General features: G+C 40.4%; 1 protein-coding gene and 1 pseudogene across 1 annotated transcript in view; both read right to left on the reverse strand.

Annotated features, from left to right (window-relative positions):
- Positions 1 to 16,362, reverse strand: part of LOC129088482 (calmodulin-alpha-like) — a 29,439-nt pseudogene extending 13,077 nt beyond the window's left edge.
- KCNB2 (potassium voltage-gated channel subfamily B member 2) overlaps positions 1 to 24,700 on the reverse strand; it is a 356,918-nt gene that overhangs the window by 37,382 nt on the left and 294,836 nt on the right. The gene's annotated exons all lie outside the window — the stretch shown is intronic.

The raw sequence follows: 24,700 nt of genomic DNA on the forward strand, positions 1-24,700 counted from the left end.
AAAATGCAAATAGCAGCTCTAGAGCTTCCTGACAACTTAATAAAAGCATCAAAGGGAAGAAGAGAGAAAATTTAATGGTGACTTGTTTCTGATGATGGAGGACAAAGGTCTTGTTCAGGGTGAATCCTGTGGATTTGGCCTGGAATTGTCCCCACCAAGGTCAGTGTCCCTGAAGGATTCTACACTCCTTCACTGCTACCTTTTGACTTGTATCTCAAATATTTTATATTAATTACTGATGGTCTGGTGGCTTTTGGTGAGCACAGCATACTGCATGAGTCTTTGCATGGAGCTGAATAATCTGTCTTCCTAAGGTTCTTGGATTTAGGGTTAAGGTGGGCTATTGCAACAGACTTAGGCATCTGACTGAAGGCCCTTTTGCGAGAAGCCAGCCTACCTTACACACAGAGCAGCTGAAAAATCCACTTCCTGACGGACAGTCAATGGCATGCAGTGCCTGTGCTCTTTGTAATCAGAGGCCATAGCAGAGGGCTGCAGTCAACTGCCCTGAGTGGTCCCTCCACCCTGCATAGGAGTCATCAGTCTTCTTCTGCTGAAAGTTTTCTTTTTTATAAAATGCCTCACATCATTAAAATTCACTTAACATTCTCGTCCATTTATAATTTTAGCATGTAAATATTTCCTTAAAGTCCAGAGTTATATATTTTTTTATGCATTACATTTTCCAAGAGTCTTTCCTTAAGTTCCATCTTAATGGTTAATGTGGGGAAGAGAACTGCAGGATCCTGATAACTGGGAACCTTTTAGGTGACTGGCTTAGAGGAAGAAAAAGGAGAAGAGAGGATCTTCAGTTGGGCTCTGTGAATTCAGCCTGAGAGTGCATTTTATGAGCCTGAATTGAGCTTTACACATATGTAAATATCCTCATTTTCAGAAAATAAGCTTAACCTGTAAGAGTTTTAGAAAAACTTTTAAAGACACTGTGTCTTAGGCCATTTAAAATAAACCATTTTTTAGAATTGGAGTCAGAAATCCATTGAAAGTGAGGTCTATACTTGGCAGGTGTTTCATGGTTAAAAGATGATCATGAGTGATTCTCCGATCTTGTTGAGGAGTTCAGATATAGCTGCCTCCCATCCATCCGCCTAACCTTCCTTTTCCTTCCTTTCCTCCATCCTCCCTCCCTCTATCCCTCCCTCCCTCCCTTCCTTCATTCCTTCCAGTGTTTACAAGGTACAAGGAATGTAGAAGTGAGTAGGACAAGCCTCTTCTCCTCTAGATATTGTATTCTGGTGAGAGAGAAGTGGGGAGGAAGGAGGGGCGCAGGAGGTAATGTAACAGGGAGGTCTAGCTAGATCACTGTGGGGTGGAGAGAATCCCTGAGGTGGTAAAAGCCTGCCTTCCCCAGAGAAGGATGGGACCATAGAAGAGTCTGCATGAGGCAACACTAAACAAACTAGCACCAGCATGCATTGCCCCAGCAACTGAGCAGCGTGAACTAGCATGGGACGCAGCAGAAGGAAGCTTGCACAGAGTATATGCCTGTGCAACAAGGGAAAAAGCCTCTCCTATGTGCTTCCAGCATGTATAGGATTTTGGGCTGGGACTTTAAAAATGAAGCATGTGCAGGAACTCATGCTCTTTTCTCCCCCTTGCTAGACTGGTCAGTGTTTGGGGGCTGAGCGTCCCTGGCCACAGACCCTGGAGACCACTTAGCTAGGTGACAAGCCCTGTAACCCACCCTGTGCAAGATGTGTGGCAGCATGGCTCTGCCTGCTCAGGCGCACACAGACCTGACAGAGATGCCTGAAGTTGGACTATGCCACCTGGATAATCATGTTGCAGCCATCTGTGTATCACAAAGGATGGTATTTTTAAATGGGAGAAGAGATTCCAGGCATAGCCTTGAACTGATCTAACAGAGGGTGGATGAGTATTTGCCTTTGGGTGTTTTAAAGGGAATGGGCTTTGAAGCAGAAGCCTGCTATTCTTCCAAAATTGTATAGCCTTTAAATAAAAGGCTCTTTTTCCTTTTCCACCAAACCTCTGCCTATGGAGTTTATAGGTGAGAGGCAGCAGAGCCCCATGTGATTATACGGTAACAGTAATTGCACCCAGTGTGTGGCTCTAGCTGCTTGTGGCAGGTTGACCTGCACCCCAAGAGTGGAACTGTGGGGTTTCTGAGCCTGGGAATTTCTCTGCATGCATGCTCAAGGCATTGGCTGCTAAAATACACCTGGCAGGCAGAAAGAAAATGGGCCTGGGAAGATGATAAACTCTAAGAAGGGGTGAGGATCACCTGAGTTTTAGGGCTATAAATTGGAGTCTGGGTGAGGACTGGCTGAGCTTTGGGGAAGTCATTGCCTGGGTGTCACTGTTTGTGAGATCAGTTAGCAGAAAATTTGCTTGTGAGCACTTGTTTGGTATAATGGAGCTGGGGGATCAAGTTCTGCTTATATGTTCTCAGTTTGCCTGAATTTTCCTGGTCATAATATTAGGACTGCTGTCCTCTAGGCCAGTAGGGGCTCTTCTGTGTTGGCTCCTGGAGGGAGCACACTGAGTAGAATTTTAGCAGGCTGGAGTATGTACAGCCATTATCCAATGTCAAAGGAGGTATTGGTTTATTATTGCAAGACTGTGTGGCCTATGTATATTTTAGACCATGGGGAAAATGGCCCCTAGATGGTTTTCTAAATTACTGTACCATCATACAATTGGAACAGCATTGCCAATGGTTAGACAAATTGGATAAAATCCATTATGTCAATGCATTGACGTCATTGCATAATAGAGTTTCTCCAGGGACAGAGAACTGCTTGATGGTGCAGAGAAGGAAAGTGGCCTCAAAACCTCTTCCTGACAGTAAGACACAGGAAGAAAAGGAGAACAAGGATATAAGTCTTGTTAATGCCCTGAACTTAGTGGATGCAGGGTTGGCAGCAAGAAGATATCCCTGGTCACTACCCCCTCCACTAGCTACCCCTGAAATAGGGCCCAGAGAAGCCCCAACCCTGTATGATGAGGGACAGTTTTTCCCTCGAAGACCTGTCAGGGTACCCAATTTGGCCAGGGAGCACAGGGAGCATCCTTATCTGGAGCAAGACAGTTCTTTCTGAAGCAATATCTTATAGATGGAGTAAATCAAGTAGGCCAGGCTGCTGGCTGCTATTGGGCCCATAATCTGTTTTCCACTTCAGACATACTGTATTGGAAGAATTCCAACCCCTCATATAGGGAAGATCCTCATAAAATGGCAGATCTTATCACCCCCATTTTTGCCAGTCATCCACACTGGGCAGATGTACAGGCTTTCCTTAACATCCTGCTGACAGCAAATGAAAGGGAGTTGGTTATAAAAAAGGTTAATGAAGAGGCTCAATGTCTTCACCAATAGAATCCCAATGGGACCCCTAACCCTGCGGGGCAATTCTCTTGACAGAGCCCAACTGGGACCCAAATAATGGGGACCTAGCCCTTCTGGAACATTACAGAAGGTACATATTGGACAGGTTTAAGAAAGGGGTGCCCAAGCAAATGAGCCTGAATATGATATTGGCTGTTCAACAAAGACCAAATGAGGATCTTTTTGAATTTTTAGAAGCGATCTATCAGGCCTATAGAAAGCATGCCGATGCTGACCTAGAGGTACCAGAAAATGTCCAGATGGTGAACATGACTTTTAATCATCAAAGTGCCCCTGATATGAGAAGGGAACTCCAGCATTTAGACAGAGCATTGGGAATGAGGCCTTCCGAATGAGTGGACATAGTTTTTAAAGTTTACAATGCCCAGGAAGCAAGAAAGTTACAACAGGCCATGGTGTTCTTAGAGCAGCATGGGGAAGCCATAAGGAGAGATGGATCCTGAGAGGAAGGACAAAAGACCCACTAGGCACCAATCAATGTGCCCATTGCAAAGAGGAATGCCTTGGAAAATGGAGTGCCCGTAATTCAAAAGGGAAAATAGAGAGGATGAAAATCCTTGCCAAGAAATGCTAGAAAGGAAAGGGGAGTCTGATGATGAATGGGGAGGCCCTAGACCTCCCCCAACTGATTATTATTTCCCCACAGGATCTGTGGGTACATTTGATGGTGGGAAACAAGCTAATTGATTTCCTTGTAGATACAGGAGCTACATACTCAGTGCTAAATACAAAGATAACAAAGAAAAGGTCAGATGAAGTAACGATTACTGGAGTGACAGGAAAATTACAAAAACAGGTGGTTCTTCAACCACTGGAATGCCAGGTTGGGAGTCAAAATCTTATGCATAATTTTCTCTACATACAAGATTGCCCCATTCCATTGCTGGGCTATTTTCTTTGTAAACTGAATGCACAAGTGATCTTTTCTACTGAGAAGCAGCAATTATGTGTAGAAGTCTGGCTGGAAAATGCTATCCAGCTCCAGGTACTCCCAACTTGCCTGGAAGGACCCAGAGGTAAACTCTTCCAAACCAAATCAATGAGCAGGTTAGTCAATCCATTTGGGTGGATAGAACTGCAGGTGGAGCAGTTAACATCCAATCCATACAGGATACTCATCCTATGGTGCTCAAGCCTGCCATTCTGTTAGACAACCCAAAGGTTGCTTTACAGACTACCTCTTCCTTGAATCTGGCCAACCTGCTCCAAGACTCAGAGAGAGACTCAGCCCTCCAGCATGACTGATTGTAAATCATTGACCAAGTTTATTCCAGCAGGCATGATCTATTGGACCAGCTGCTGACAGCACCAGATTGGAAGTCACATAGAGATGGGAGCAGCTTCATGGAGAATGGCCAATAAGGAGCTATTCACAGCATTCAAGGTGACAATGAATGGTCATTCACTTCAGAGATCTCTCAGAAAATTGGAGAGGCATAATGGAGACCTCAATTTATGTTAAGACTGAGAAAATGAATCACATGATAAAGAAGACCCTGGCAAAAATATGCCAGGAAATGTACTTGAAATGGGACCAGGCACTCCCCATTGCCTTGCTCTGAATTAGGGTAGCACCCAGAAGTGGGCTTAAATTGAGTCTTTTTGAAATAGCTTATGGGAGACTCTTCCAAATCTGTTTTAGAAGTGCTCTCTTTAGATTTGGAGTGTGAGTTAAAATTAAGCAATATGTACATTTAAGGCGAACACTAACAATTCCACATAAGTTTGCTCATTGCACATCTGCCTATCCATCTGATGAGTCCTTACGCCTGTTCCGGCTGGGAGATTAAGTCTTATTAAAGACCTAGAAGACACAGATAAAATGGGCACTGACTGAAGAGGACTCAGACTCTGCTGCTATGGTTGGTGTTGGGACGGAAAACTAGACCTGCACAACGGAAAGAGATTTAGAGTTCCTGTTTTGGAAAGGGATAGCATCTCCTAAAGCCAAGTCCTTTCTTTCCTTTTTGCATTTCTTAGGTGGTGGCTTCCTTGGAAAATTTGTTCTGCTGGGGTGAAGGCCAGGTGACACCCAATGCCCTATCACATAGCAAGGATTTAGCAAGGAATCGGATCAAAAGCCTGTGTTTATGGAGTGTGTTTGCAAATCTAGGGACTTTATCAGCCTGATATAAAGTATGGTCTTTCCTATTGTTAAAAAGGACAAGGACTGAAAGTGTTTATAGTTATTTTTGAATGAGTATAAGATATAAAGAAGGTTATGAAAGTTTTAAACATGAAAGAAATATCAGTTCTTGGTTACAGTTATTCTATGCTTGCTTTCTGATCTTGTGGGGACCTGATTTGATTATTTGCTGTTTTGTGTACAATGGGAATCCTCTCTCTCCACTGTTTGGGGCTTTGTGTTATGGTGTTGGTTGTTGTGAGACACTGTTGGCACACTGATAGACAAGAGAATGTCTCTACCATTGGGGCTTCAGGCCATTTGGACCTAGGAAAGGTCGTCTGTGTGACCAGTTGGTGTGACTGGTTGGTGTGAGAGAAGATTCTGAGACTAGGTCTAGTCTTCAGTTTTTTTTAAACTGTGTATTTGCTTTAGGTTAAATTGAGGTTTCTGAGAGTTAAAACATCACATTAAGTTGGAAAGTAGTAGAAGGTATAAGGAATTGAGGTGCAATTTTGGTGGATATTTGAAGGACAAGAATTTTCCTTTTTGCTTTGTATTTTTCTCCCTACCTGATCCCTTCAGAATCTGGCATTCTTTATAAGTGAGTGATAGTATAAAATTTCTTTGCATAATCCAATGAAACCAGTTTCCAATGGTGTACTCACAACTCTGAATGTCATGCATGAAGGAGGCATACCTGGACTCTGATTGTTACCCAAAAGTCTTGAGGAACTGAGATTGACTTTGAAGCTAATGAAAGCCCACTGGAGAAATGGCCTGGTACATTGTTTGGTCGTGTGGTTCATGTCAGTCTTTACAGGGCAGGAATGAAGGTTTCTTTTCTGTAATATGGCAAAGAGGAACCTTAAGACACATTGGGTTCCTCACGGATTTTAGGAATACAGGTACTGCAGGCAAAGCCTAATGCAGTGGTGGGGCTTGGTTCTTTGCTCTGAAGGGCTCGCCAAAACTCATTCTTAAGATTTCTTGTGTGAGTGCCAGCAAATCAGATTTAAAAAGACTATGTGATCAATTGCTCTTCTTGTGTTTATGCAAATAAGCAGGCAAAATTGAAATCAGATTTAATTCAGTCCCTTTGATGACAATGAGAGTGATCTTGAGAAAAAGCATGTTTTGACAAAAGTCATAATGCCCAACTGTGAATACAGGACTCTGATGCAGCTAACTGTCACTATGAAGTTGAACTGGTTTCTATATACAGATGTTACTTCAGCACCTGATGAACATCACAGAGATGTTCAATTTACAGGCATGAAAAGTTTGTCAAATTGTCACTGTTTAATGTCATTCCAGCAAAGGCTTTGCAATAGGACATCTTCTTGAAAGACAGTCTTGCGGACTCAGAGACTTGTTTATGATTTGTTGTGTAAATTAACCTGTGTGTTCTTCCTTCTGTTTTTGTAGGATGTGTGCCTATGATCTCATTATTTAGGTGAATGTTTAAACAGTATAGACCTCACTTAAGAAGCTCATCCACACCACCGCCTCCTGAGGCTCAACACTTTGGCTGGAGTAAATGGTTGAGTTGGTTAAGTATGGGGTTGTCTGTCAGCTTTGCTTAAAACTGTTTCCTTTTCTGCCCCTATGGTTTAGAAAGAGAAGGGCCAAAAGTGTTAAAGTGGGGAGATCCTAGAATATTTTCCCTCAGCTTGAGTTAAGTATAGTGGATAAAAGGGCTTTGGACAGTTGTAACATACCTTGTACTACTTCCTACAAAAGCCACTCTTTCTTAATCTGGGACATTATAGAGTTAGTCCCTAACTTGGTTATGGTTCTGATTGTGACTTCTAACCCTTTTGCCAAATTTGTCACCTCCAGAATATTACAAGGATGCCAACTTGTCCAGCAATGCCATCCTTTGGACATTATGCATGCTGCTTCCCAGGAATAACCAACTGACCTTGACTTTGCAGGATCCTTCTCCCTCATGTGAAGGCCTCCCTCCACTCCAGACCCCCTTTTTTGTTAAAGACCTCTGGACTAGGGGATGGATAGGAGTATGTCATTGGCCAGCAGGAAGTAACTACAGAAGAACAAGATTTTCACCCGTTTGTCTTTGTAAGATTATAAGGCCCAGAGTGTTAAAGGGGGAAATTGTAGTAGGGAAGGCTGGCCAGACTGCTGGGGGGCAGAGAGAATCCCTGAGGTGGCAAAAGCCTGCCTTCCCCAGAGAAGGGAGGGGCCACAGGAATAGACTGCCCAAGGCAACAGTAAACAAGCTAGTGCCAGCATGTGTTACCTTGGCAACTGAGCAGCAAGAGTCAGTGCATGATGCAGCAGTAGAAAGTTTGCACAGAGTGTGCACCTGGATAGCAAACAAGGGAAAAAGACCTTCCTATGTGCTTCTGGTGTGTGTTGGATCTTAGGCTGGGACTTTAAAAGTGAATTGTGCACAGGAACTCATGTTATTTCCTCCCCCTTGCTAGCCAGGTCAGAGTTGGGGGCCTGAGTGTTCTTAGGTCAGTAGATGACTGTGCCTAGGCAACAAGGCCCATATCTCTCCCTGTGTGAGTGGTGGTGGCAGTGCTGTTGAGTGGTGCTATGCTGCATAGCTCTGCCCAGCCAGGTGCACGCAGATTTGAGAAAGATGTCTGAAGCTGAACTTTGATCAGGAACTAACTATGCTGATTGTATAATCATGCTGCAGCCACCTACATATTGCAAAGGACAGTAATTTTAAATGGGAGAAGAGATTCCAGCCACAGCCTTGAACTGATCTGGCAGAGAGTGGAGGGATATTCATTCTGGGGTGTTTTAAAGGTAATGGGCTTTGGGGAAGAAGCCCATTATTATTCCAAAATTGTATAGTCTTTAAATAAAAGACTCTTCTTTCCTTTTCCACCAAACCTCTGCCTCCAGAGTTTACAGGCAGTAGGCAGCAGAACCCCACATGGCTGTATGGTTACAGTAAGGGGAAAGGGGTGGGAGACATTTCAGCAAACGATTACAATATAATGTGATAAGTTTTCAAGTATAAATTCACATAAAGTACTATGGGAGCACCAGTAAAGAAGTCCCTCTTTTTAAAGATCACAGCTACTTAGAGGCAACCAGCTAAACTAACATAATTTGTTTCTTTGTTTCTTTCTCTTGTCTAATTGTTAAAAGAACTTTGAAGTATCTAAGATCATTTCAAGGTGCAGAAGATAAAATGAGAAATGTTAATATTACACAAAAAGTGGACAATCCACTTTGGATAATTGAATTGCAGAGTTATACACACTTAAAAATCACAGTGTAATCATGCATTTTAGTAATAGTATACTTATCTGGAAGCACATCAATATTGAGTAAAAATAATTGGCAATATAGCTAACTTATGTAAACAAAAGCAAGTCATTTATATGTACACACACGTATGTATATATACATATATATATAGAGAGAGAGCGGGCTAACAATAGAAAAAATGGTATAAAATAAGAAATGAAACTATTTCATCAACTCTTTACCTCTCAACACTTTTTAAAAATAACCTGGAGATCTATTTTTACTTATACTACTCACATGGGATTAGGCCTGTTTTAGGCTGTGGTTATTTGTTCTATTTCCACATGGTTTTATATTCCCTACTAGTGCGTAGTCTCCTGAAGGGAAAAGAACTGTGTCTTATGAACCCAAGTATTGTATAAAATTAAGTTTTTCTTAAATAAAACATATATTTTTCATTCTTAAACCAAGAATAGGTAGAAAGAGAAACCAATATGTTATTCACCTGATCAAGAGTGAAAGATATGGCTTCGTAGATGTCTAGCTTTCATGGGGAAGATCATCTTTTAAAGATAACCTTTGATTTAAGATCATGATATATTTCAGAAATGTTGCCATCATTTGAATCTCATTCTGTGGCAAGAAACTGTATGAGCTCTCCTAAGTAGTTTTAAAAGGTCAACTCAAGAGTTTCATTATTTGCCTTGAAAATAATTTGAAACCAAAATAATTTAAGACTAGATGGGTGAATATATCTGATTTACTTGAAATTCCATAGTCACAGAAACCTGAATTTTATAGCTAGAAGCAAATGAAGATATAATCCAGAACCATCCTCATCTCTGAAGATGAAGAAAGATGAGCTTGCTCAAGGTCACAGGCTAGGACCTAAGTACTAGGACTTCGCAAAACTCCAACTTCCCAATTTACTCTTTATATTTATTTCTACTATATATTTCTTCATAGATGGATAAATATAAGATACAGGGAAATAAATATGCCTATTTCCCTAACAAGTCAGCCATCGGAGACAAAATCATGAAACAAGTCATACTATCCCAAATATTAACAATAGATATCATTAGCATCCTCAAACCATATTACCTCCTAAAAATTGATGTGTTTTCTACATCCACTGGGTAATTCATTCATTTGTTCCTTTAATAATTATCTAATGAACTTCAGTTATATGCTAGATAATGGGCTCTATCAGACTGAAATAATAGTACACACTTCCTCCATTAATCCAGTAATTTGGTTAACTCCAGCCCTATCCCAGAGGACCTCCTTGACTCTTCTAATGCCTTCACCTCTCAGCTTCCCAACCTTATTCGCTTCAGTTCTCTTCCATTCATTTGTCAATTCCCATAGCTTTGGCTAGGACCCTGCTATCACCTGGCACTGCTCTGTATCTGAAATCTCAAACTCTAAAATTCTACTCTGATCATAGCTTTGATGATGCATCATGGTCTTTGGTCCCTTCCTTCCTATTTAGATCTTTCATATCTTCATTTCTTCCCCATCTGTCTTACACTCCATTCTCTAACACTTTGTTTAATTTCATTGACCTTCCCCTCATCTGTCACTCTTACCCTGACATAGATTAATCCAATAGCTTGTCCTTGTAATGTCTTATACTTGGCCTATGGACCCCTGTTGAAGAAAGTTGCCTGACTGGTGGCTCAGAGAAAGCTGAAGACCAGAGGCTGGGCTGAGCCCTCAATACCACTCAACAATCCTATCTTATCTCAGCTCCTTCTTCAGCTATGCAAAAAACATCCCTGCTCCCCTCAAGATGATATTCCATATCTACCTCCTTCTCTATTCACTGATGACCTTGTCTTCTATTTTCACAGAATAAAGGAGCACCAGGCTTAAAGTATCTCAAATGCTCACCTGGCTTCTCCAACACACATCATCTGTACTTGGGAAAGGCTAGTGGTACAATCTCTGTGAAAGAAAATTTGGCAATACTCAGAAAAAGTGCATATACCTTGAATCAGTAAACCCACTTCAAGGAATCTATCTGAAAGATAAAATGACAGAAACACAAAGTGAACTAAACACAAGCTATTCATTATAGCACTGCATGCAGAAGAAGAAAAGATTGGAAACTGTCCAAATATCCTTCATGACCATAAACTATGGCACAACCACAATGGTTCCCCAGACATCTGTAAAAAGAAATAAATGGAGCAGCTCTCCATAGTCTATAATGAAGTAACCCTCAGTATCCATTCAGTATAAAAGACAAGGTGCAGAAGAAAGCTATAATATGCTACTTTGGTTTTAAAAAGGTGGTAAGGATAGGAAGGAATCTATATATGTATTTGCTTATATTTTTAAAAAGGAGTAATGGGTGTTGTTATGACTCTCATATTAGCTATTGTCTGGATGTCCCAGGGCAGGATGCCTTTCTTTTTGAAACCCTGCTACATTTTTGCCAGTCACTTGCCAAAATGTGCTTGAGTTTGCCATTCCCCTTGGGCATTCTGCCGTACCCTCCTCACTGCATCTCCAGAGCATCCTCTGCAGCAAGGGTCTGTGCCACTCCAGCCAAATGGCAGCTCTGTCCTAAAGTGGCTGCCTTCTGCTTTTCCCCAGGCCTGTCTGACTCCTACTGCAGATGAGAGCAGGGCACAGGGCTGAAACAATAAAATTAATAATGGTTTCAAAAGCATCCTATAGGCACTCAGGACTACTGAAACAAAGTCCTCACAAACGAACCCTCTATTTGAAGGACAGAAGTTCTCAGGTAAAGCAGCTTCCCTTCATTCGAGCAAATTACATTCCTGGAATAAAGAAGATAAAGTCAGCAGACAGGCTTTCACTTGATGTCTGTGAATTAGAGAAAGTCTGAAATAAATTTATTAGGAGCCAAGCTCATTGCGACATGAGAGACAAACCCTTAGAATTCTGTTGGCTTGGCTTAGTACTGGGTCTATAGTTTATCTTTAGGAAATCATTAATGAGTATTTGTTGAATTTCAACAGTTTTTGTAAATTTGTCTGAAAAGCAAAGTAATGTTCACAAGACCTTGAAGAAGTAACCTTTTAAATAAATTTCTATGAAGCTCAGCAAAATTGAAAAAGATGTGAATGAGCAAGAGAAATTTCTGGCTTGGTTCGATAAAAGCACTGCTTAATTTCAATACATTTAGTAAGTGCAATTTAAGCTAATGTTGCTCTGGTCTTGGTGCTGTGGTCCAGGAAATAACTACTCCACACAAAATAAGTGGTTGGCTTTTCCATGGAAATGGTACATTCTGCCTGGATTTGTAATCTGTCAGACACCCCGGCAGTTACAAAAGAATTCTCAATTCCCTCATATGTTAGTCCCTGTTAGACATGCAGATTCTCTTGATTCCCATAGAAAAAAATCCCAATTAAAAAGAGAATTTGAAGTAGGGAATGAAAAAGAGGTAAGACAGTTCCCAGGGCCCAAGGGCTGCTTTTAGAAAGCCCAGTTTCTCAGAGGTGATTGCCTTTGAAGCACACCAGGCCCACAACACCTTTGTCTTTCCACCAGGGTCTGTCACAGTCTCCTCCACAACTCACCAAGTCCCCCCATAACTGAGAACAGGTGTATCCAAGAAGTCAAATGGCAAGAATACAATATCAGGGAGGGTATGTTCATTGATTTAAGAAAGAGGGGAGCAGGAGAGAGAGAGCAATTTGAGAAAAACATCAATTGGCTGCTCTGACCAGGGATTGAAACCACAACCCTTTGGTGTATGGGACGATGCTCCAACTACCTAAGCCATCCAGTCAGGGCCTTATGAGATTTTTATATTGATTTTCTGTGTTTAGGATTCATTTAAAACAGCCATCTTTGCTCCTCAAGCAATAATGTTTTCAAGGGTGAGATCAAGGCAGCCCAAATGCTAGAAAGAGTTTTATTTTATTCTTTTCCTGATACAATAATTAAATTTATTTATTTTTAAAATGTTTATTCTTTATAGTTGTCTTAATTTTTCCCCTTTGTCCTCCTCTACCCATCCCACCCCACCCCCCGCTCCCACAGTCAATTCCCACTCTGTTCTCCATGTCCATGGGTCATTCATACATGTTCTTTGTCTAGTCCCTACTCCTTCTAGAAGGAGTTTTAAATTAATGAATTGGGGACCAGTAAATGATTAATCTGAATAATTAGGATCAAGCCCCAAGCTTTAGTTTTGCATGGCTGTTCAGTTCTGGTCAAGGAGCTAATTTTCAGTGATTAGCCATTACTGTTTTTTTAATAGGTTCTTAAATAAAACACTTAATCTTGATCTATGAGTACACATGTGAAATAAGGAGGGAGACTTGGAATATTCTGAAGATGACATACTTCAAATATCTGGATAGCGGTAAAAGTGGTTTTTCTAAATTTGATGTATAGATAATGTCTCACCTTTTCTATTATCTGTTGAACTGGATAAGTTAGGATGTGGACGGCTTAATTATTCAGCTTTATTATGATTATCCCTATGTGAAACACTAAAATTATTAATTTTCTTATTTTCACTTGATTTTGTATTGTTTTATTAGTGTTCTAATATCTACAGAGTGAAATTCAACAAAAATTTAGGGGGGTACTATTTTTGAGGTATAAGGAATTTTATAAAATCAACATGTGTGGTTTCCGTCACAATATAGGGGAATGTTTAGGAAAGACTAAGTAATTTCCTATGTTAAAATGATACAATGAAGAAATTTGGCCTGGAATTATCTAGACTTTAGAGAATATAATTTTCCTACTTAAATCTATGCATTTATAGGCACAGCCATAGCGCATTTTCCATAAGGCTATTCTAATTTCCTAGCAGTCCAGAACCACACACACAAACACACACACAAAGTTTTGAAAATGCTGTTTAGAGGTGAACAGACAGATAGTAAAAGGGAAAAGGAATTTACTGATCTTTATGCCTGTACCAGGCTGACAACATGCATTTCTCTGAATGACTCATATTTTGACTTTTTCTTTCTAGTGACAAAGCCTAGATTTAGAAGAACTTTCAGTTAAGACACTATATCAAAATCCATCATTTGGGAGAAGTACTATGAAAAAGAGAATTTCTAACTCTTAAATACAATGCTTTCTTTTGAAATATTTTCTGGATCATGGGAATTAGTGTAATAATTTCGTGGCTAACAAAATTAGATATATTAGGATAAAGTTTGTATATTCACATACACACACATCTGCACAAATGTATAAATGCAGAAGTTTCATAAGTAAGTACGGATATTCATACATAGTTATGAATCAGAAAGGTCACTTTATTCAATGTCTCAGTGATCATCAGACTGCTTCATTTATTTCATTCATGAAATATTATTGAGTGTTGACTTTGTGAAAGATACTGTGCTTGTAGATGGGGTGAACACAAAGATAAAAAATACATGTCACATCTGTCCTAAGGAAGGAAAAACTTCAGAGAGACAAATGACAAAACCACAGCAATTCCAAGAGCAAGGAATACAGGTGATGGTATCCTTCCAAACTGTCTTATATTCTGGAAAAGCAGAGACAGTGTCAACTCTCCAGAAGAAAGGTCAGCTGAAACCTGTCATCACAGACAAGCTTATTAAGTATCAATAGCCACTTAAGAGGATTTTTGAGCTAAGTTTCTGTCAGCCTGGAGCATTCAGCAAAACAAAACTCTGCCAGAGCATAGATTATGCTTCATTATAACTCCTTTCAAAGACCCAAGGAAGTTTACAGAAACTTATTTTAGAAATTTGAAAAAAATAAAAGCTCAGGGATATCATGCCCTGTGAATTTTATGAGCTGTAATTGACAACTTAAATGGTTTTTGTTTCAAATTAGGATCAAAATCTATCCTGTAATCAGCAGCCATATTAATTAGCCCAAATATTTTAAAATTTATAAAGAAATCATTCAAAAACACTCTGTCCCCTGTACCAATTTTGCAGGCTGCTGGTCATGAGTGCTGGTCCCAAAGACGTCAAGAGCTTTGTTTCATCTTATCTTTTTTTTAAATTATATTTTATTGATTATGTTATTACAGTTGTCCCAATTTTTTCTGCCTTTTATCCCCCTCCGCCCTGCACGCCCCCACCAGTATTCCCTCCCTGGTTCATGCCTATGGGTCATATATATAATTTCTTTGGCTTCTCCATTTTTTATACTATTCTTAACCTCCCCCATCTATTTCATCTTATCTTCAGCAGGAGGTTTCCTATTATAGGTTTTCTGGATCAAGATTTGTATCCTCTGTGAAACCTTCAACCTGTTACTCTATGTTCATCTCTCATCTTTACCTCTTGGACTTCCTAATTTACTTCACAAAGTAGAGCTTTATTCCAGTCTATTAGTTTTATATTGCTGCTATTACAATTTATACCAACTTAAAAAGCACAGCTTTATTATCTGTCAGTTCTGAAGTTCAACACGGGTCTCAGTGGGCTAATGTCTCAGTGTTGACATGGCTGTGCCCCTTTAGGAGACTCTAGGGGACAATCCTTTCTTCTGATTCTTCCACTTTGAAGGACCCTTATGATTACATGGTGCCCACCTTGATAATCCAAGATAATCTCCTTATTTGGAGGTCAGATGATTAGTAACTTTAATTCCATTTGCAGCCATAGTTCCCTTTTGCCATACAACATGTTTACATGTCTTAGGGATTAGGCTACAGACACCTTGAAGGGCTATTATTCAGCCTATCACATTTATCATTATAAAAGGCTGATAAGTATCATTTTCTAAGCACTTTCTAAAGGTCTTAGGGACAGGGTCTTGTGGATCATAGGACAGTTTATTATCTCAGTCCTCCCAGCTAAGAGATAAAGGAAAACAAAATGTGAGGATGCTCACCTGAATCTTTACAATGCTTCACAAATGTCTCTCTTTAACTCGAGGGTCTATCCAAACCCAGGAAGCCTGTGTCCTCAGGCGCAACAAAATAAACAATGCAAATGTACTTCAAAGTCAACTTAAAATTCTTGAGAAAGAGTCAGAGTTTCATGAACTTACAGAAAGTGAGGGAGACCTGCTTGGATCACATGTGAGCCTACTGGCAAATGGAGTTGAGGCCAGCCAACATCTTAAAAAGATGAACCAGGGAGGACACTGCTGCTACAGGTGCCTTACAAGAGAGGTCTTTGAAAAGGCCCAGGAGAGTGTCAAAATATGGCTCTTCACTGTCAGACTGCAAGGGGAAAAGTGAAGTGAGGAGTGATGTGATGTCATGCAACTGGGAATTATCAGCAGGTACTTCCTTCATTCTTTATTCTAAGAATTAATGCATAGTCACAACTCTATACATTTCCAACTTTAAAAAATGTGAATCATATCACACCTTTCCTCTTAAAGCCCACCCATGGCTTCCTCTCACATTTAGAATAAACTAAATTTATTAGTTTATTCTGTGAAAGAACCATGTGGCCTTTCGCAGGCTTTCTCTGACCTCATCTCCTCTCCTCTCCTCTCCACCTTGACCAGTGTCTCGGACATAGAGACCCTTGCCAGGCTCCTTCCCACCTTTGACATCTTTGCTTGTCTTTACACCTGTAATGCTTGTCCTGCAGGTTGTCACATCACTGGCTCCTTCTTGTCTTTCTGATCTCAGGTTAAATATTACCTCCCCAGTGAAACTTCCATCATCCATCTTCCCCAATCCCTCATTGCAATTCCTGGCAGAGCACTTATCGCTCCTTGAGATTTTTCTTGTTAATCAGATAATTAGCTCCAGGTGAGCAGGAAAGAAGTGCTAATCTGGCTTATTGCCTTATCCTCAGTGCCTAGGCAGAGTGTGTCAGAGGGGGAATCAGTAAATACAGGTGGCATGGAAAAATGGACAACTGGGTTTATACATGATTTTATTATTGTGTCATTTGGATTGGACACCTCTGGGTTCAAAACTGATTTTACAATGTTATTGAATTTACTTTGTCTCTATGAACATTTCTATTCAATGTCCGTATAGCGAACCAGTTCAATCAAGCTATTTGGCTTTTAAGTTTGTATATAACAAACATATGGATTGAAAAAGAAGCTGGTTAAGCATTTTGGTGTTGTGAAGACATTACCTAAACCTCAACATGTTTTCCTGTGTTATCTGTGAGGTGGCCAAAAAAAGTGGAATAATAATATGATGAGTTGCTATGACCTCAACTGTTCCAATTAATTGTGATAAGCGAGGTACACAAAGATTGAATTAGGTGATGCATATATAAAAATACTTTGCACAGCTCATTTAGAGCTATACTTATTTTGCAAAAAGGATTACAATTTGATTAAATTTTAGGTCCGAAATGTGCTTATTAATATTGTGGGCTTTCTATGTTAAAAGAGGTAGGAGTCCCAGAAGTGTAGGTAAAATATCTAAAAGTATGAAATGCATAAAATCACATAATGAAGCACTCTACAGAGTTGGAAAGAACAAATCAAAGATACATTTTCTGCCCCATGCTGGAATGGAAAATAAATTTAGCATAATGGGACTTGGGACATGAAACGTATTTATCATGCCCAGATAGCAAACTGATGAGTGTGAGGTTTTTTTAATAAGCAGAATAAATGTCAGGGCAGATAAATCTATCACAAAAGCTAACAGGATTCATAAATAGCAAATGACACTGAGCCTGGGCTGTCCTGTTTTTTGTCAACTTGCATAAACCTCTTTCCTTTTATCAGCCTTCAGATCTCAATCGCATACATTCATCATCCTAAAGCCAAACCACATTTTCTTGCTGTGCAGTGGTCCAGGACAGGATCATTAAGTATTCCCTAGGGTTGATCAGCTGGCGTAGCTCATCATCTTATAAGGGAGATGTTATCATGCCATTTTCTTAAGCACAGTGGCTACTTTTAAAGATTATTTTGCATACTTGTTTAACAATAATTTAATTTAATTTAGAGCCTAATGTCTGTGTGGTCCAGGCTACAAGATGGTAGAAAAATTTTTATATGCAACAATTTTCATAGGGGATTTAGAAAAAAAACAAGAATTGAGTGAGATATAGAGTTAGGAAATGAGAGGATGTAGGAGATGGAAAAGAGCAGAGACTGGGCAGTCTTATAGATGGGCTCAAATCCTGGCTCAGCTGTTTTGCACAATGCATATAAGCATTGGCCATGCTGTGTAACTTGCTAGATCCTCAGTTTCCTCATCAATAAAATAGGGATGGTCTGCCAACATTTCAGCCTGTTGGGGCTTCATGAGGTGATTTATGTGAAATGCCTGACATGTGCCATGTACCAGTTTTCACATGCAAAAAATGAAAGTAAAAGATCAAGGAGGCTTAGATGTTTGTGACGAGGTGTTTTAATTTGCTAAAGAGGTCATTTTGATTTTCCATAGTGATGGCCCAGCTGGAGGCTTCTTGCTCTGGCTGATACTCCCAATGATGTGGGCCCCGTCTCTTCTTGATATGGTCATCACTTCTGGAATCCTCTTTCAAACACACTGTATATTGGTTTGTTGTGATTTCAAACTCACTTGTTTTTCACTTAAGTAAAATGCTTTCAATACACTTGTTTCTGACAGAGACCCAAAAATGTTGTTCTTAGAAGTAAAGTTGTTTTGATCTAAGAATGAAGTAAGCTGTGTCAGGATGTTATTATATGAGCTGTTGTCATTGATAACCACCAGTCATTTATTCATTGAAGTGCCTGTCTGCATTTTAGGTGTTGTATGGAAGTGCGAAAATGGATCACAAGGCCCCAGGTTGCCTGAATTTTCAGCCATGGCTTTCTTGATATGCATGTTGGTGAGGGGGTATGTCTTGTCTAATGTAAGCTGAACAGATATCCTTTCAGAGAATTGCACCATATGAACCCTGCCTATTAATAATTCTATTAGCATATCCTTTTGTTACTTATTTTCATCCTTTCCAATTTTTGCTGCATGAGCACATATGATCATTTTTAAGACAGTGATGAAACTTTATTCAGGATCTTGACAACTCCCTCATACCCATCCTCAATTACCTACAACTACGCTACCAATGTAAACAGTAACATTATCATGTCCAGCTCCATATCTGTGCTCCTTGATTCCCTCTCTGCCATTGCTGTCACACTCCTTGCAGTTCAAGAAAATAAAATGCATCTTATATTAAAAATATTATTCCATATTTTATAGCATGTGGTTTTACCACCACTAAGATTTTGCTTGTTTGTTTGTAGCAGTTTATTTGTTACAGCCAAAACTGGAAACAATCCAATGTTCATCAACACATGAATGGATCAACAACCTGTGGTATATTCACACAATGGAGTATGACTCATCAATAACATGTAATAAACAATTGAAACATCTAACAAAACTGATGAATCTCAGAATAATTATGCTGAGTGATGGTGATCACTCATCATTGGTTTCACGGCTCGGTATAAACTTATCAAATAATGCACTTTAATTATATGCAGTTTATTTTATGTCAGTTATACCTGAACTAAGCTTCTATAAAAAGTGACTAAATGACTGGTACATGAACAACAATATGGATAAATCTCAAAAACATCATGCTAAGTGAAAGAGGCCAGACACAAAAGAATATGTACTGTTTGATTTCAATTTATATAAAACTCTAGGAAAGAACAATCTAATCTATAATAACAGAAAACAGAAAGACTATAGCTGGGGGTGGGGGTGGAGATCGACTGGGGTGGAGCACAAGGGGACTTTGCAGAGTGATGGGATCATTTCCTATCTTCATGTGGCTATTTTATACAGGGTATAAATGTATCAAAAATTCATTAAAACTTAAATGGATGCATTTATAGTAGGTAAATTATAGTTTGACCAAGGTTTTTTTTTTTTTTTTTAAGATTTTATGTATTTCTAGAGGGAGGGGAAGGGGGAGAGAAAGAAAGGGAGAGAAACATTGATGTGTGAGAGAAATATCAATCAGTCGCCTTTCGCATGCCCCTAACTGGGGACCTGGCTCTGAATGGAACCAGTGACCTTTCAGTTTGCAGAATGATGCCCAACACACTGAGCCACATCAGTCAGAGGTTGATAAAGTTGATTTTTGAAAGTTATTTCCAAATACTCTTTCCCAGGTAGCTACTGGAGGATTTCATCCACTGACAATTCCTTAGTCTCTGGTGCCACCACTAAGATTTTTGTATCGATGAATGCAAATGGTGTTTCATTTCAGTGTGTTTGTATATGACACATTAGCCTTAAGGAGAGGTGATGATCTTAGTCGCTGCTCCTGCTCAGCTATAAGTCATATGGATTCAGTCTCCCTCTACATACCAACATTGGTCCTGAGTATAACAGGATTTTTTGCCAAGAGTCTCAATGTGGGACAGCTGTGCTTGGTATCCCTGAGGGTTCTCCAGTGCAGTCTTAAAATGCACGTAATGGGCCACCATTGTTGCAAGTTACTTTTCTGCTGTGGATTATAATCTACAGTAACGGGTTTAAATTTTAGACAGAAACAAGGTTGCTTCCATCATTGCTGTTTGTAATTATTTATGGGCAGAAGAAGTGGAAGCCGTGAATGTAATGGAAGGAACATGGACTTGGAAGTCAGAGGTGTCTCCTTCACTTCCTACTATCTGATATTGGTATACCTAACTTTTCCGGGCCTCAACTTTCTCATCTGAAAAATGGGGTTGTGGTGAGTAAGTAAAATAACACCCTCTGTAAAGAACAGGTGCTCAAAGTTGACGTATATCCACTTTTTCCTGTATAAGTTTGGTGTTGTGATTCCTGTGGTGACTGGTGCCAACAGGAATGGCAGGTGGTGACAGATTTCAGGGTGGTGTGATGGGACTGAGCAGGGAGGCCTGAGCTTCCCAGGCATGAGGAACACTGGACTGGTGGGCTGAGACTTTCTGGTCTGAGTTCCGTCTCTGCCCCACCACATTTTGTACCTTCCTCCACTAAAGCGCGGTCATGCCTGTGCAACTGCCCATGTCTCTGCCTCCTTACTAGATTCAACGCTCCTTCAGTGCCTTGTTTTGCCATTTCTGTAGTCCCAGTGCCTAGCACTGTTGGAAGGATGAATGAACTGACTTTTAGGTATTAGTGTTTGGGTAGATTGGCCATCTGCAGTTGCTTTGTGACAGAGAATGTTCTGGAACTGTAGAATCTAAATCTTCCCCTTTGACTGATGATTAAAGAATTTTCTCTTCATTCCTTCCTTCCCCCCCTTTCCAAGCCTTATGAAGAAGAAAGATGAAAAACTACTGGGATTTGTTTGGTTGTTAAGAGTTCTATATTTAGCCCTGGCTGGTATGGCTCAGTGGATTGAGTGCCAGCCTGTGAACCACAGGGTTGCCTATTTGATTCCCAGTCAGGGCAAATGCCGAGGTTGCAGGCCAGGTCCCCAGCAGGGGGTGCATGAGAGGCAACCACACATTGATGTTTCTCTCCCTCTCTCCCTTCCCCTCTCTCTGAAAATAAATAAATAAAAGCTTTAAAAAAAAGAGTTCTGTATTTATTACTTCACTTTATTTATGGTTCATGGTTTTTTTTTTTTAACTTTTATTTAGAGATGTCTGTTTTCCACATTGAGTGAGACTGGGTGAAAATGTACCTTTAATGTAAATTCCTACTTATTGCTTGGTGTCCTGTATTCTGTGTTTCTTTTTAGCTGTATAATGAAGATCTGCATTCAGGGATGTTGGGAATAGTCCTGGTGAGATGCTGTGAGGGATTTTACAAACATGAAATGTGGTACAGACCCTGGTACTGCACAGCCCTCAGCCTCTGTCTCTCCCGAGGAGCACATGGCACTGCCTGTCAGGCATCGGGATGCCCTCAGAGACAACAATTCTTATTGTGCTGTGGAGCTTTCAGAGGAATCTAGAACATTCCCGTCAGGTTACAGATCCTGAGTAGATTTTCTGAGTCTCAGAGTTAGTGTTATAGAAACTGCAATTTGTGAATCTCAGATTTCATAAGAGCAGTAGCAGCAGCAGATGGCCAAAATGCATCTTTAATTCACTGAAAACTCCCTCCAAGAAATGAGTTCTCCTTGTACTCATCACATTGTTATTTTTCTATATATATGTCCCTTGTATGCCTTCTAAGTTAGAAGATATAGAAGACATAGAAGACAAGGAGAGAGACAAGCTCATGATTGCCTGTGCTCAGAGGCAACGACAACCTCTGTTCCATAGGTTTATGGGGGAATCGCAATAGAAGCAAGCCTGTTACTGAGTCACAAGGAGCTTCATTTTGTTTTCAAGTCTGAAGCTTCTGTGGTAGCGAGCTAGTGGGTCTAGTTTACCTTAATGTCCATGGACTGTTTTCTTATTTAAAAATGTATAGCTGTGTCAAAATCAATAATCAGCTTGAGTTAAAAGCCTACTTCTGCCTTGGTTCTCCATGAATCATACATATCAGAGGCCAAGTTTCTGTAGCTGCTTAAAAAAAATAAACAAACCTAATCAACAAAACAAACAAGCAAAATAGAATCAGAGACTTGAAAATAAAGGGCAAAATGACTAAGCAGAGGGGAGGGGAGAGGGGGGATAAAAGGGGAAAGAAGGGTTAAGTCAGGAACATGTATGAAGGACCCATGGACAAGGACAACGGGGTGGGGACTGACTGTGGGAGGGGGGTCAGAGGAGGGGAGAGCAACAGGGGAAAAATGGGGACAACTGTAACTGAACTTTTATAATCATGACTGTGATTATAAGTAGATTAGAAAATTGACTGGAAATCAATCAAGAAATCTTTATTAGTATACTTCTGTGTGCAAAACACTTGATTAAAGTGTTAAGTCTCTTCTTTGAAGGAGCTTAAAATCTGGGCAGATGAGATACACAAATGGTGGAAGGCCAACTATTTTTACTGGGTGTGCCTTCCAAATGGCGTACTTCTGGGGACCAGAGAACAGAATGAAGAAGGATTGTGGTGGGGTGTTCCCTCCCTCCAGCCTGTTCACATGCAAGCTCCTTTCTGGGCACAGAGAAAGTCCAGGGCCTTGGCCTAGGTCTGGGTTTCAGAGCTAGACTTGATTGGGTAAGGAAACTTGGGGAGGATTGGGCTGGGTCCTGCCTGTGGGCATGAGGCAGAGGGGAGTAAGTCTAAGAGGGATGGCCAGTTAGGTCAGAGGGTAAAGCCTTAGGACAGCAGATCTGGAAATACCCGTGGGAGTGACAGTGAGCCTTGGAAGGAAGCTTTTGACCAGAAGACTGCCGCTCTACTCATAGGCAGGGGCCAGAACAAATCCACTGAGTCAGTTCAGACAGCGCTCTTGGTCAGAAGCTCTGCTCCTATTTTTGACTAGAGATGGAGCCCATCTTCTGAGCTGCTCAACAAGGCGTGACTGTTTGCAATTGGCCATCCAAGAAGATCAGAACCATGTCAAGCCCCCGTTCATGCAACCATTAGATTAAATTTACTATGTACTTTGATAAACTTCCCTCTTGCTGTATTTAAAAAAAAATATTTCTCATCCTGTTTTGGTTCTTGGAAGGTTGTTCACTAAATAGTCAAAATACATCACCAGCATGACCAACTTTCAGATTTAGAAAACTGTGTAAGATGTGATATTGGATGGCATGTGTATTTGACAAATAGGTCCTTCTGGGATGGAATGAGGCATTTGTTGAAGCTATTGTTTTGTTTTCAGGGCCATGGTCAGGATCTAACTCAACTCTCTCACTCAATGGCTCAGAAAACAGTTACAAAAAATTCTCACAAGACTAGCTTAGGGTATCCCTGTCACTAGGACAGATCAACCACAGGTAGACCATGTCCTCTGCCCTGGAGAGTGTCTGTGGAAGCAAATGCCCTTGGCATTGGGCAGAGCCTTGTGTTCCAAGCAGCTCTAGCTGATGGAACATGTGTCTTCCCTTGAAAATTAGGGCCCAGCGTCTGTTTAGTGTGACCTTGGTTAAGCTGTCAGACTATTCTTTTGTCTCTCTTCAGAGTCACTGCATAGGTATTGATTAATATTTACCCAGTGTTCACAATGTGCCAGCTGCCATTGTGATGAAAGTAGCTGATTATCTGTGGAAATTGCTGCTACTTTGGCTGAAAGAGTCTGGGCCACTTGAACTTTCTGAGGCTGTCTGAACATCATTGCCCAGGGTAGAGCCAAGGGCAATTACTCCCCCAGGAGAGTGCCAGCTCTGGGCTTTGTGGGGACAAGCCAAATGAGCTCAGAGGTGTGGGCAGCCCTGTTCACCTCCTGCAAGAACCTGCTTTGGAAAAAAATTTCTCTTTCTGACCAGCAAAAAGCAGATGGTAGAGATTTATGCTTTCCAACTAGAAAGAAGTTTTATGTCTAAATCTAACTTCTTGGGGGAAGGCAGACAGTCTAGGAGAGAAAAGGAAGGTCTTTTGAAGTAGAACTTTGCGCCACGATACAGAAGATTGTCACAGGAAGGCTTTTTGTTTGATTTGATCTTTATGGTTTGGGCAAGAGAAAGACTAAAACAGGGAAGACTTGAGGATAAAAGAAAAGTGTCAGGGACTTTTGAGGGGCAACAAGTCCACAAATTCTACAAGGTGATAATGCACAGCTGGGGACAGTGGGTGGGCTGGGAGTGCGGAGTGTGGAAATTAGGAGGTCAGAGAAGAAGCCTGCAGGCCTCTAGAGATAAACACAAGAATATATGAAAAATTAAAAAAAATTTTCTTTCAATAAGTTTAATTCATTTAACTTTTTGACATTTAACAATAGACAAAATTTAGCAATTAAAATTATTTCTGATATTAGAAAAGATAACTTGTGGAATGCGAAGGCAGGAAATGATAAAAAAAATTTTTTTCTCCCAAAGCAGATAGGTTAGGAGTCAGTGAATTGGTAATTCACCATCTTAGAAATCCCACAGTCCACAATCCCACGTGCAAAGATGCTAACCTCTCTAGTAATCAGAAAAAGGGAAATTTAAACAATGAGATATCATTTCACTCTCATACTGGCCCAAGTTAAAATCCTTGACAATGCCAATAATGAGAAAGATGTAGAAAGAGGAAGTTCTGCTCTATGCCTGCTGAGAGAGCTAAAGCAATGTGAACATTTTGGAGA

The sequence above is a fragment of the Pteronotus mesoamericanus genome, unplaced genomic scaffold (assembly GCF_021234165.1).
Source record: "Pteronotus mesoamericanus isolate MK-2021 breed Mesoamerican mustached bat unplaced genomic scaffold, CSHL_Meso_final scaffold_54, whole genome shotgun sequence".
NCBI lineage: Eukaryota > Metazoa > Chordata > Mammalia > Chiroptera > Mormoopidae > Pteronotus > Pteronotus mesoamericanus.